General features: G+C 43.9%; 1 long non-coding RNA gene across 1 annotated transcript; it reads left to right on the top strand.

Annotated features, from left to right (window-relative positions):
* The first annotated feature begins 302 nt into the window (after positions 1–302).
* On the top strand, positions 303–3,473 carry LOC146183094 (uncharacterized). Its single transcript, XR_014708717.1, has 3 exons — positions 303–409; positions 2,601–2,729; positions 2,837–3,473. It is a non-coding gene; the product is annotated as an uncharacterized LOC146183094 (long non-coding RNA).
* Positions 3,474–10,556: the final 7,083 nt, after the last annotated feature.

Raw genomic sequence — 10,556 nt, 5'->3', positions numbered from 1 at the left:
ACAGAGGAAAGATTTGCTGCGCCGATGTTAATACGGAACGCCAGCTATGCACGATCCGCCATTCCCAAACTTCGCGCGCCGTGGCCTTTTCGCACCCCTCCTCTTTACAGCGAGATAGAAAATAGTGCGCCAAAATAATTACGCAAGACGCAGGTTGTATTTACCGTTTTGAAACAAATACGTCATAAGCAACAGTTACATTTTACTTGTATAGCTTGTTTTATGAAATATATTTCAGATTTATATTGTTTTTAAAGTTATTGTATCAATGCGCTGCTCGGCGGCTGGCCATTTCAAATTTTCGTCGTGTCTAGTCGTGTCTGCACGTTAGGTCGTTGGTTTGTGACTGCGTTGAAAATGTATCCCGCACAGCGGCTGCTACTTCTGGCTGCAAGGCAAGCTTCGCTGGGTGAGTAAGAAATTGTTTCTTCTAAATGAGTCACTTAATGGAGCAGTAAAGTGACTGAGTGTTTTCTTTTTCCAATAAAAATGCTGCAAGGGCCGCTGTTTGCATCCGCCGGCGCAGGCTGTGTGTATGGGCGAGCAAGATAGCGCGCGCGGACCGTTTAGTCAGTACGAAAGGCGGTGTTTTATGGCGCATCTACAGTTTTGTGCATGCAGGAAGGTTTTTCGCTTGTAATTCCACTCGCCGCGTTTCGTGAACTGCCATTGGCGGCGGAACCTCGCGATGTAATTCTTCAAAATGAGCTTGGCGATCCGACGTCTTTCGTTGATTGCCGCTGGTTCTAACACTTTCCCAGGAAACACAACTGAGCACGAAAGTCTGCATGCTTAGTGTGGCCTTCACTCTGCAGCAAGATACAGAAAATACGCACCGTCGAGTGGAAGCCGTGCATTGTTTCTCAGCCTGCAGAGCTCTATACGCGCTAAGTTATGCCGCGGTTGCGAAAAAGAAAGAGAACGATCTCAATAAGCCGCCTTAGAGGGGAGGGTAAGGTGCATTCTGGCCACAGCGACTCTCCCAACTGCTAGCAAAATACTCTCGGCCTATTCACAGGCACAAGTTGAAACACATAGCGAGATAGGAACGGCGTACAAACATTCTGCAGTGATTTAATTTTAATAGTTCATAAAATGTTTACAGTCAGCCATTACATTGCCGTGATTAAGTGATTTTACATTTTCATATAGTCAGAAAGCACAATTTAGTTCTTTTTAAGTTCCTGAACTGCATGCTGTGTGATGTGCTGGTGCTCTATTTGCTTTGGTCCTCAGGTTTTTTTTTTGTGTTTTTTTTTTATTATTATTGGCGGAAATGTTTTAAGAAATTAAGCTTCAGTTGAATTGGTACAGAAAGAAATCAAAAGCAAATCTTTCGGACGGACCTCATATAACGAAAAGCCTATTATAATACACAAAAACATATCAATTTCATTTGTTTTCTTGCTTCAGGACCAATAGACTCTTCCTATCCAGAACTGGGAAAAGAAAAGAGAGTACTGAATCATAACTTACTTTTAAGGCGTATAGAATGTAGCCATGTGATAAATGGGTTCAGTGTATGCCTTCTGGCTGTCCTCAACAACAAAGCTGTGACTCCACGCAAACCTTTTGAAAGCATATGGACTCCTCCCGAAGTGAAGGTGTTTGGCATCAAAGGTGAAATACCTTCATTTAATTTCAGTTCAGTTCAGTTCAGTCGTGTCCGACTCTTCGTGACCCTATGGACCATGTCACGCCACGCTTTCCGGTCTCTCACTATCTTCCTAACATCACATAACTTCCTCTGCAGTGCCTCGAGAATGCCATCTAACTATCGCGTTCGCTGCCTACCCCTTCTCCGGCGACCCTCAACCTTTTCCAGCATCAAATCTTTCTCCAGCGACTCCTCTCTTCTCATCAGATGACCAAAGTAGCTGAGCTTTAACTTTAGAATTAATTAACTTAGAATTAACTTTAGAATTTAGAATTTAATGCTCTTTTTCACATTGTGCTGTTGTGTCTGTGTTTGGTGCTCTTGTTATTTTGTGTCTGCGCGAATTTTCATGTAAACAAAACACTTACCCAACAGCTCAAGCAAGTGAGCTATGCATTCTTTTTTTTTGCTCTGGGTGCATACTCACTGTTTAAAATATTGCTTTCATTTGTTCTAGGCAAACCTGGTGATGCATACATACATAGGTACCTACATATATACATGCATAGATACATACATAGGTAATGCATCCATACATAGATACATGATATATAGATTTATTTCTTCTCTACATATGTCGAATGAAACACTTAGTAAACTCAGAGGCAGGAACCTTACCCAGCATAGAAAGTGACCCTCAATAAAAAAATAAATGTATAAATCAGGAAAATGGTGGTTCTCTTCAGGTGTGTCTGTTGGTGAAGACAAGAAAATGTTTTAGCCTTCAAGGTCATCAAGGAGTTATTAATATACATATATTATACTCAGCACTATTTTGTGCTGCTAGTGCGTGTCTTGGTTAAACATATTTCTATTGTGTACTCAGTACTCTCAACCTTATGTGACATATTTTGAGGTTAAATTCTTATCCTATGTTTTGTAGTCAGTGATTTGCTTTATTAAACTTCACAAGAAATCTTTAAAGCATTGGAACACCTTGCAGGTTGCCACCACCTCCACGGCTGCCTAGCAACTATCCTTTTCCTGTCTGTGCTGCAAACACAACTTAGCAATGAGGGCCACAGGACTGACATCTCACTGGGCAGTCACGGGCTACTGACTGAATACACAGGTATGGTTTGACTGTGCCAAAAACTTAGAGTTGCCAACAGTGGGACTTTTTCCTTCTGTTTGGGAGCTCATATATCTAAATCGTGCTTTTGATTTTAATCCTGGCAGGTGTGACATGGAAAGCCTTCAACACCAATGAAACTTAGTTTTGCCGACGTCACAAAAGAGTGGTTGGTGTTTGCCTTGTGACAAAGACCAAGTCCACATCTAAAGGCGCTTCACAGCCACCATGAACAGTGCCACAATAGCAAGCAGCTGGGATCAAGGCACCTTCTGTGCTCATTTACAACTCAAGTTTGAAGCTTTGTAATTTTGCAAAGGTAGGCCTCCAACAATTGACAGAGAGGAGCCTCCCAATCAATTGAGCCACAAAGGAATTCCCCCTTTCATGGCAGTAGGTGACAAAAAGAGGCAGTGCAGCTGGTGTTCAGTACCGATAAAGAAAAAGCTGCCCAGCCTAGTTAGCTGTGGACAAGGGCTGAAGTGGTACCAGTGTTGAGAACGATCTGATTGGCAGAAAAGCCTCCTTTGAGGGATATTCGCCCCTTCATTCTTAATTTGTAACTGACTGCAGTGGATCTGATAGCCCCGGAAGTTTTCTTTTCTTTTTTTTTTTTTTTAATTTTCTCTGCCCTCTAGGGTTGTACAGAATAACAGATGCACAACCCATGCCAGCTCCCTCATTTTACGATGCTTTCATGCCAGAATGTTGGCAGTGGTATTCAGACCTTGTTTTTTTTTTCAATGCCTTTTCTCCATGCATAATAACAGGCTATTTAGCGTAACACAGTCGCACACAAGACAGAGGACACCATCAGCACTTACAACTGTTCAGCGGAAAGCAGCCGATATACATAGCCTACTCAGGTGATGCGCACGGGTACAAGGCAACATGGAAACAGCACCATTTTGTCAAACTATGCATGGGAAATTTTTCTTCAGTCTCATAAGAAAAACCAATTTGCTGCTGACACAGCTGTAACCTGCTTTTTTATATGAAGGGCTTCTAGTGTTTCATGAGTCGTTACCCACAGTTTTCACAATTGGTGCAAACCCTACGGTGCAAGAGAAGTCGCTCACCTTCATTGTTAATGTCTTTTGCATGTTCCCTAAGTTGGCCATTGACGCAGAATCCTGCTTGTGCAAAATAAGATTTTTCTACATGACAGTAGAATTTTATAGACGGTGGTGCACTTTACGAAATGCTGGCCATGTCTCTTCTGACAGCCGACCTGTTTGCTTTCGTAGCTTATGTGATGGCTTAGCTGAGCAAGCTTTCAGGGAGCAGAGGATACCATCTATACATTAAACAGGTTTGAGCTGTGTCAGTGACACTTCAGCTTTTCTTTGAGGCTGAACAGATATTTCTCATACCTGCTTTTATAAGATTGGTGCTGTTTTCCTGTTGCCTTGTACATGTGCACATCAGCAGTGAAAGCTATGCATCGACTGCTTTCCCCTAAATAAACAGTTGTAGTAAGTACACATGGTGTCTTCTTTCTTGTGTGTGTCTGTGTTATGCTAAATACCTTTTTTATTTCTGAAAACCAACTATCTCAGCAGTTAACTTCCTTCTTTTTATACCAGCAGAATGTGAAGAGCAGCACCGTGTGCAACACTGAATTTTATTCTCTCTTTTTTTTTTTTTGCTGTGCCTTCTGTACTCCTCGCAAGCTGTTAGCTGCACTACAAAAGGTAAGGGCAGTTGGTGCCATCATGGCTGGTTCATGCTGCCCTTATCTTTTGTAGTGCTGCAAACAGCTTTTGATATGGAATATAGTGGTTGGTATGTACAATGACAGGGATGCGAACCTTTTGTTCCTTCCTTTTTTTTTTCCTTATGGTGCCTTCTAGTGTTTCTTGTAGAGTGATGTATGACCCTTACCTGCTACCTTTTCCTTAGTACTTTTTAGTTATGATAGTAGAACGTAACTATGACAGGCATGCAGCCATTGCATTTTTTTTTTCAGTGCATTCTAGTCATGCTAACAGGAACAGCAGCAGTGAAGCAGTCTTGGCTTCTTTTTTTTTGCAGTGTAGATTTTTTAATGGATTTGATGTCGTGCCTATTGCTCAAGTGTTTGTGCAGTTTCTACAAGATGTATGTATGACCAGCATTCAGTTGGTGACATGCATATACATATAGTATGAAATGCAACACGTGATGATGGTCCTTTGTGAAAGCGCCTTTTTCTGTATACTGAAGCTTTTTCATTCGAATTTGTTGCTTTGTTTTATTTTGTACAAACATTATGCAGATAGTTCGTTCGACCACTCAACCAGTTTTGTACACTTTTGCATACCTATCCCTGTTTATTTCTAGTCATTTCCTGTTCTTGTTTGGAGTATGGATGTTGTCATTCTTTTTTAAACAGATCATTTTAAGCTTGGAGAGAACTGCATTATTATTTTGTCATTTTCATACCACTTGTAGTGTCTAGTTTCTGTGCTTGTAACTTTGTAGCGCATTGTTGAAAAAAATCAAATATATGATTTACACATTTTGTTTCCTAGCACCTTTTGTAGTTATTGCCGAATCTCCCAAAGAGCACCCAACCATGGCTGTCCACCGTACAGTGTGGCATGTTTTGTAACAAAGAATGTGTGCAGTTCTCACTTACTGTTTGCAGTTTTAATGTCTGTGAGAATGAATGACAATGTGCATCATTCTTTACATGTCATGTGTTCATGAGTTGGCTCTTTCTGGTGTTTTCTTCCTTGGTACAATATTAGGTTTCAGAGAACCACATTTTTTCATTTGCATACTGTTGCTTGTGGCTTTCCTTGCTTTTAACATGCATGAGATTAAGTTGCCTATTTGCAATGTATAATGTTGTGGAAATTAAAGAGTTCTGTAGTTTACTCATCTCATTTTCTAGCATTGGGTGCAGTTACTACCAAACTTTCTAAAGAGCACCTGATGGCCATTAACGGTGAAATGTGGCACGCTTTGTAATAAAAACATACAGTTCTCATTACTAGACAACAGTTGTAGTGCGTGAGTATTAATGATTTACAATTGTACATCAGTTTAGCTTGCATCATAACTGAATGTGTGAAAGAGCACTGTGGGTGTGTGACGGCAATGCAGCTTTAGTTGTAGTAGCATCTGATGAGACTATATTTTTTGTCTGGCAGTGGTGTTGAAAACCTCTGCAAATACATAAGCATTTCAGACAGTTTTGCGAGAAATAGCAGGGAATAAATGATTTAGAGCATTGCAGGAGATTCTAGAGCTCATTTTAGACATTCAGAATCTATTTTAATGATCTCTAGATGATGACTTGCAAGACGTCTTGCAGCTTAAAAAAGTGGGTGCATTAGCTGAGCTAGAAGGCAGCTACAAGAAGTACCAAGACATATAAAAACATCTTTCATATCTTGTCAAAGCATCTTTTAAATGTCTATCAGCTGTCTTGGGTGCCACTTCAGATGTCTATAAGGTGACTTGTTTATCTTGGGCAAGATGCCTTATAGCTATCTGCTAGACTGACTTACGTTTAGTAAGTTATTTGTCTTCCAGATTTCTAGGAGATATCTTGCAAGACGTCTTGTAGCCTAAAAAAGTGGGTGCATTAGCTGAGCTACAAGATCACTACAAGAAATATCAAGACATCTGGCAATGTCTTGCATATCTTGTCGAGACATATTATATACGTTTAGTAGCCATCTCAGAGGTCTACTGAGACATCTATCGGGCATCTTGCTTGTCTTGGCAAGACAGTTTATAGCCGTCTCATAGATGGGTTGGTGTTTACTGGGCAATTTGGGCGAGTGGCTAAAGAGCACTGATTCCTACAGTGATAGGGACGCTGTAGTCGAGCGAATTCTTGTGGAGCAGTTTTTTAGCTGCCTCCCAGAAAAAGAAAGAAATTGGTTACAGGACCGAGGCGAAATTAAGTCGGCAACTGAAGCTGCCGAACTCATTGAGGAGTACGCTTCGCGCCGACAATTCAGCAACCCAGCAGTAGATAGGCTCCGCAATCCCAAGTTCAGTGTAAATAACCGTCAGAAAAGGCACTTTGCTAGATTTGCAAACGAAGAAAGGAAGGCTTCTTCAGGCAAACGCCCTAGAAAGGACGGCAGTGAGAAAAGTGGGGAAGTGACCAACGCGCAGAACACAAAGAATAAGTTTGAGGCTAGGAAGCCGCTCACATGCTTTAGGTGTAATGAGCAGGGTCACATTGCCGTCAACTGCCGGAAAGAAAAGATTGCTTTCTCGTATGTCAGTGACTGCGATGAAAATATGCAGCTTTTAGGACCCTACCTGCATGACCTAGTAGTCAACGGGAAGCCTTGCAAGGTACTGCGCGATTCGGCCGCAACGATGGATGTTGTCCATCCGGCGTATGTGTCGCCTTCCGACTATACAGGACAGTGTGCGTGGATCCGCCAGGTAGTGGAGGAACAGAGTGTGTGCTTGCCAATCGCGAACGTGGTCATCGAGGGCCCTTTCGGCGAGTTAACAACCGAGGCTGCCGTTTCAGAAAAGCTGCCTAAGTGCTATCCGTATTTGTTTTCCAACAAATCGGACATGCTACTGCGAAAGAGGGGCATCCTTTTCGGAGACAGTGTTGTGCAAGCATTAACACGTTCAAAGGCGCGAGAACTAGCTACACTGCTCATACCAGAAAAATCCACAGCGGAGGAAACGGCAGTTAAAACAGTGGTCGATGCGGAAGATAGCGGGTCAGAAAACTTTGAGAGCGAGGCATCTCAAATAAGTCAACTTGAAAGTGCGCTTGATGAGACGCGGAATGAGGACGTTCTTGAGAATAACCTGTTGCCGCCAGTGTCTAGTAATCTCACGAGACTTTTAAGTGGAACCCGAGAGGACTTAGCTATGGAGCAAGCCGTGGTAAATCTAACGTTAAATCTTCCCGAGGAGATGGGGGACAACTTGATTTGCCTCAGCGAAAAAGCAAGCAACGCTCAGGAGCTTCTCAAAAAGACGGAGCAGAGAGGAGAACTAAAGAAATCCCAGCTGTCCGATCTGGGCGAGATAATAACAGAGTTTGAGGCCTGCTTCGTGGACAGGCCAGGCAGAACTGATTTGACTGAGCACGATATTGAGCTGACTTCAGACGTGCCAGTGCGATCAAGGTGCTACCGATTCTCTCCAAGGCAAAGAGAAATTCTGGATAGGGAAGTAATTCGCATACTGGAATTGGGAGTAATAAAACCCTCGGAAAGCGATTATGCTTCGCCTATGATCTTAGTAGAAGCTCCAGGTAAAGACCCTAGGCCTGTGGTAGACTACCGGAAGCTAAATTCTCTAACCAGGGATCAAGTGTATCCTATTCCGAATATTGAGGAGAGAGTAGAACAGGTCAGTAGAGCGGCATATGTGACTACGCTGGACCTTACTCGAGGATACTGGCAAGTACCGCTCACTGAACGCGCCAGCAGATACGTGGCTTTCGTCACTCCGACGGGCAGCTACCAGCCAACAATGATGAGTTTCGGGCTCAAAAATGCTCCATTTTGTTTTTCCCGACTCATGGATAGGGTTTTAAAGGGGTGTGAAACATTCGCGGTGCCTTATTTAGACGACATTGCGGTTTTTTCCGACTCATGGGCGGACCATATGGTACATCTAAGAGCTGTACTGAGCCTTTTGCGTCAAGCTGGACTAACCGTAAAGGCCGAGAAATGTTGCCTGGCAAGGGCGACCGTGGACTACTTGGGTCACAATGTAGGTCAGGGTTTCAGGAAACCCAGCGAGATTAAGATTTCTGCGGTAGCAGACTATCCGCGGCCGAGCACGAAGACGGAAATTCGAGCATTCCTAGGTCTGACGGGATACTACAATCACTACATCCCTAACTATTCAGCTTTGGCTAGCCCTCTGACCGACGCTCTCCGCAAGACAGAACCGACAAATGTAGTCTGGGACGAACAAAAGGACGCCTCCTTCGTAAACCTGAAGGCTGTGCTGATTAGCCGTCCGGTATTGCGAGCTCCAGACTATGCCCGAGAATTCACGGTCCAGTGTGATGCCAGTGATCGAGGGCTAGGTGCTGTTCTCTGCCAGAGAGATGACAACGGTAATGAGCACCCCGTGCTCTACCTGAGCAGAAAACTGAGTTCTAGAGAGAGGGCTTATTGCGCGTCAGAGAAAGAGTGCGCTTGCATTGTATGGGCCATTCAAAAATTGCAGTGCTATCTTGGAGGGGCCAAATTCACCGTAGAGACGGACCATTGTCCCCTGGCTTGGCTGCTAACTGCGACATCGAAGAACAGTCGCCTTCTTAGGTGGAGCTTGATTTTACAGCAGTACAATTTTGAAATAAGATACAAAAAAGGGAAGCTAAATGGGAATGCGGACGCGCTTAGCCGCTCTTTCTAAGCGGTCCGAGATGTTCCTCACCATGTATCCAAATTGATAATCAGGTTTTTATTTTTTTTTCTCGTGCGCTTGTATATGTGTGACTATGTAAAGCAGCACGTTTGGTTTTCTAGGCATACGTGGGTCCTGAACGTCTTGAGAGTGGGCTTTTCTCGAACAACAATGGCAGTTTTCTTTTAACCTGGTCTCTTCAGCCGGGAGCCGAGTGCTTGTTTAGACATGTGGTTGAGTTTCAGACAGCTCGAGCAATTTGGCCTACAACAATCAAGACAACGCGACAAGCAACAGCGAGCTTCAAGCGTTCACGTGCAGGCCATTAAGTCGTCTCTTCATGCAGCAGCGGCGACTGCTGCCCTCCGTGACTCTTCTGGCGGGGGAGGAGGCTGTTACGACCGTGCATCCGCATTTGCGCGCTCTATTGTTCGCCTGTGGGCATGGAAAAGTATTGTGAATATGTGGTGATGGTCCAATGGCTCTAAGTGAGCCTGTTTCCAGGAATCCTGTTTTGTAAGCCTGTTTTGCTTTGTGGACACCCTGCAAATGCCAAATTGACCCTGTCAAGAGAACGTCTGGAAAAACACAAAGAAACGTCCCCCTGCGGGAAATGCAGGAAGTGCTTTCTTTCTTTTGTTCACCCTTTTAGTCGAGAAGCCCTATCGTCCAGTGAGGAATGTCTACTTTCCAAAGGAGACGACAGAGTGACATGTCCGCTGACGTGCAGGACAAGAAAGGAGCATGACGCATACAGCCATTAAGTGATTTCCCAGGAATGCAGGAAAGATTTGCAATTGTCGAAAACGGACAATGCTGGGAGCGTATGCGGCGCCCACGTGCACTTGGGTTTCTGAGAAGTAAACCCACTTGTCAGAACCAGCCTGTGGTTTCTTTGCTGAAGAATAGAAATGTACCTCCTCTCCTCGCCGTTCCCAAGCTTTTCCTGCCAACAAGTGATCACGCCCAACGAATTAATGCCGGACCAGTCAGTGCTTCAGACCATCAGTGCAGTGATGTGTTCGATTGGATGCCGATATCTGAGGGGCGTGCCCTGGATTTGGTTGGTCAGCATCTTCAGAGAGGGGCTGGACATAGGGGGTTTTAAGGACGCTGCAGAGCACGAAATGGCGCTCTGAGCCCTGGGTAAACGGCTCATCCAGTCGCTTCTCGCTATGAACTCTTAACGCTTGCCATTTTGCTGATGTACCCTTCTTTTTCGTGTAAATAATCTTGTAAATAAGTTTCTCAAAGTGCCATTAAACCTGCTTGTACATATTTCACCAACTGCGAAGATTCAATCCTACTTCAACCCCGAGTCTCTGCACGCTACCAAGTGAAGGCCGGGACGACGTAGCCCCAGCGTCACGACAATACAAAGTATGTAAATCAAGCAACCTTGTTATCTTAAGCTGCACGAACAGTTCGCAACCATGAAGCGGGAAATTTTAAACCATCAACCAGACACTAACTCATTCATGAGGCTTG

Source organism: Amblyomma maculatum, chromosome 7 (genome assembly GCF_055883805.1).
Source record: "Amblyomma maculatum isolate TAMU_Amacu chromosome 7, ASM5588380v1, whole genome shotgun sequence".
Lineage (NCBI taxonomy): Eukaryota > Metazoa > Arthropoda > Arachnida > Ixodida > Ixodidae > Amblyomma > Amblyomma maculatum.
The sequence above is the reverse complement of the archived record's forward strand: the minus strand, read 5'-3'. Positions and strand labels throughout refer to the sequence as shown.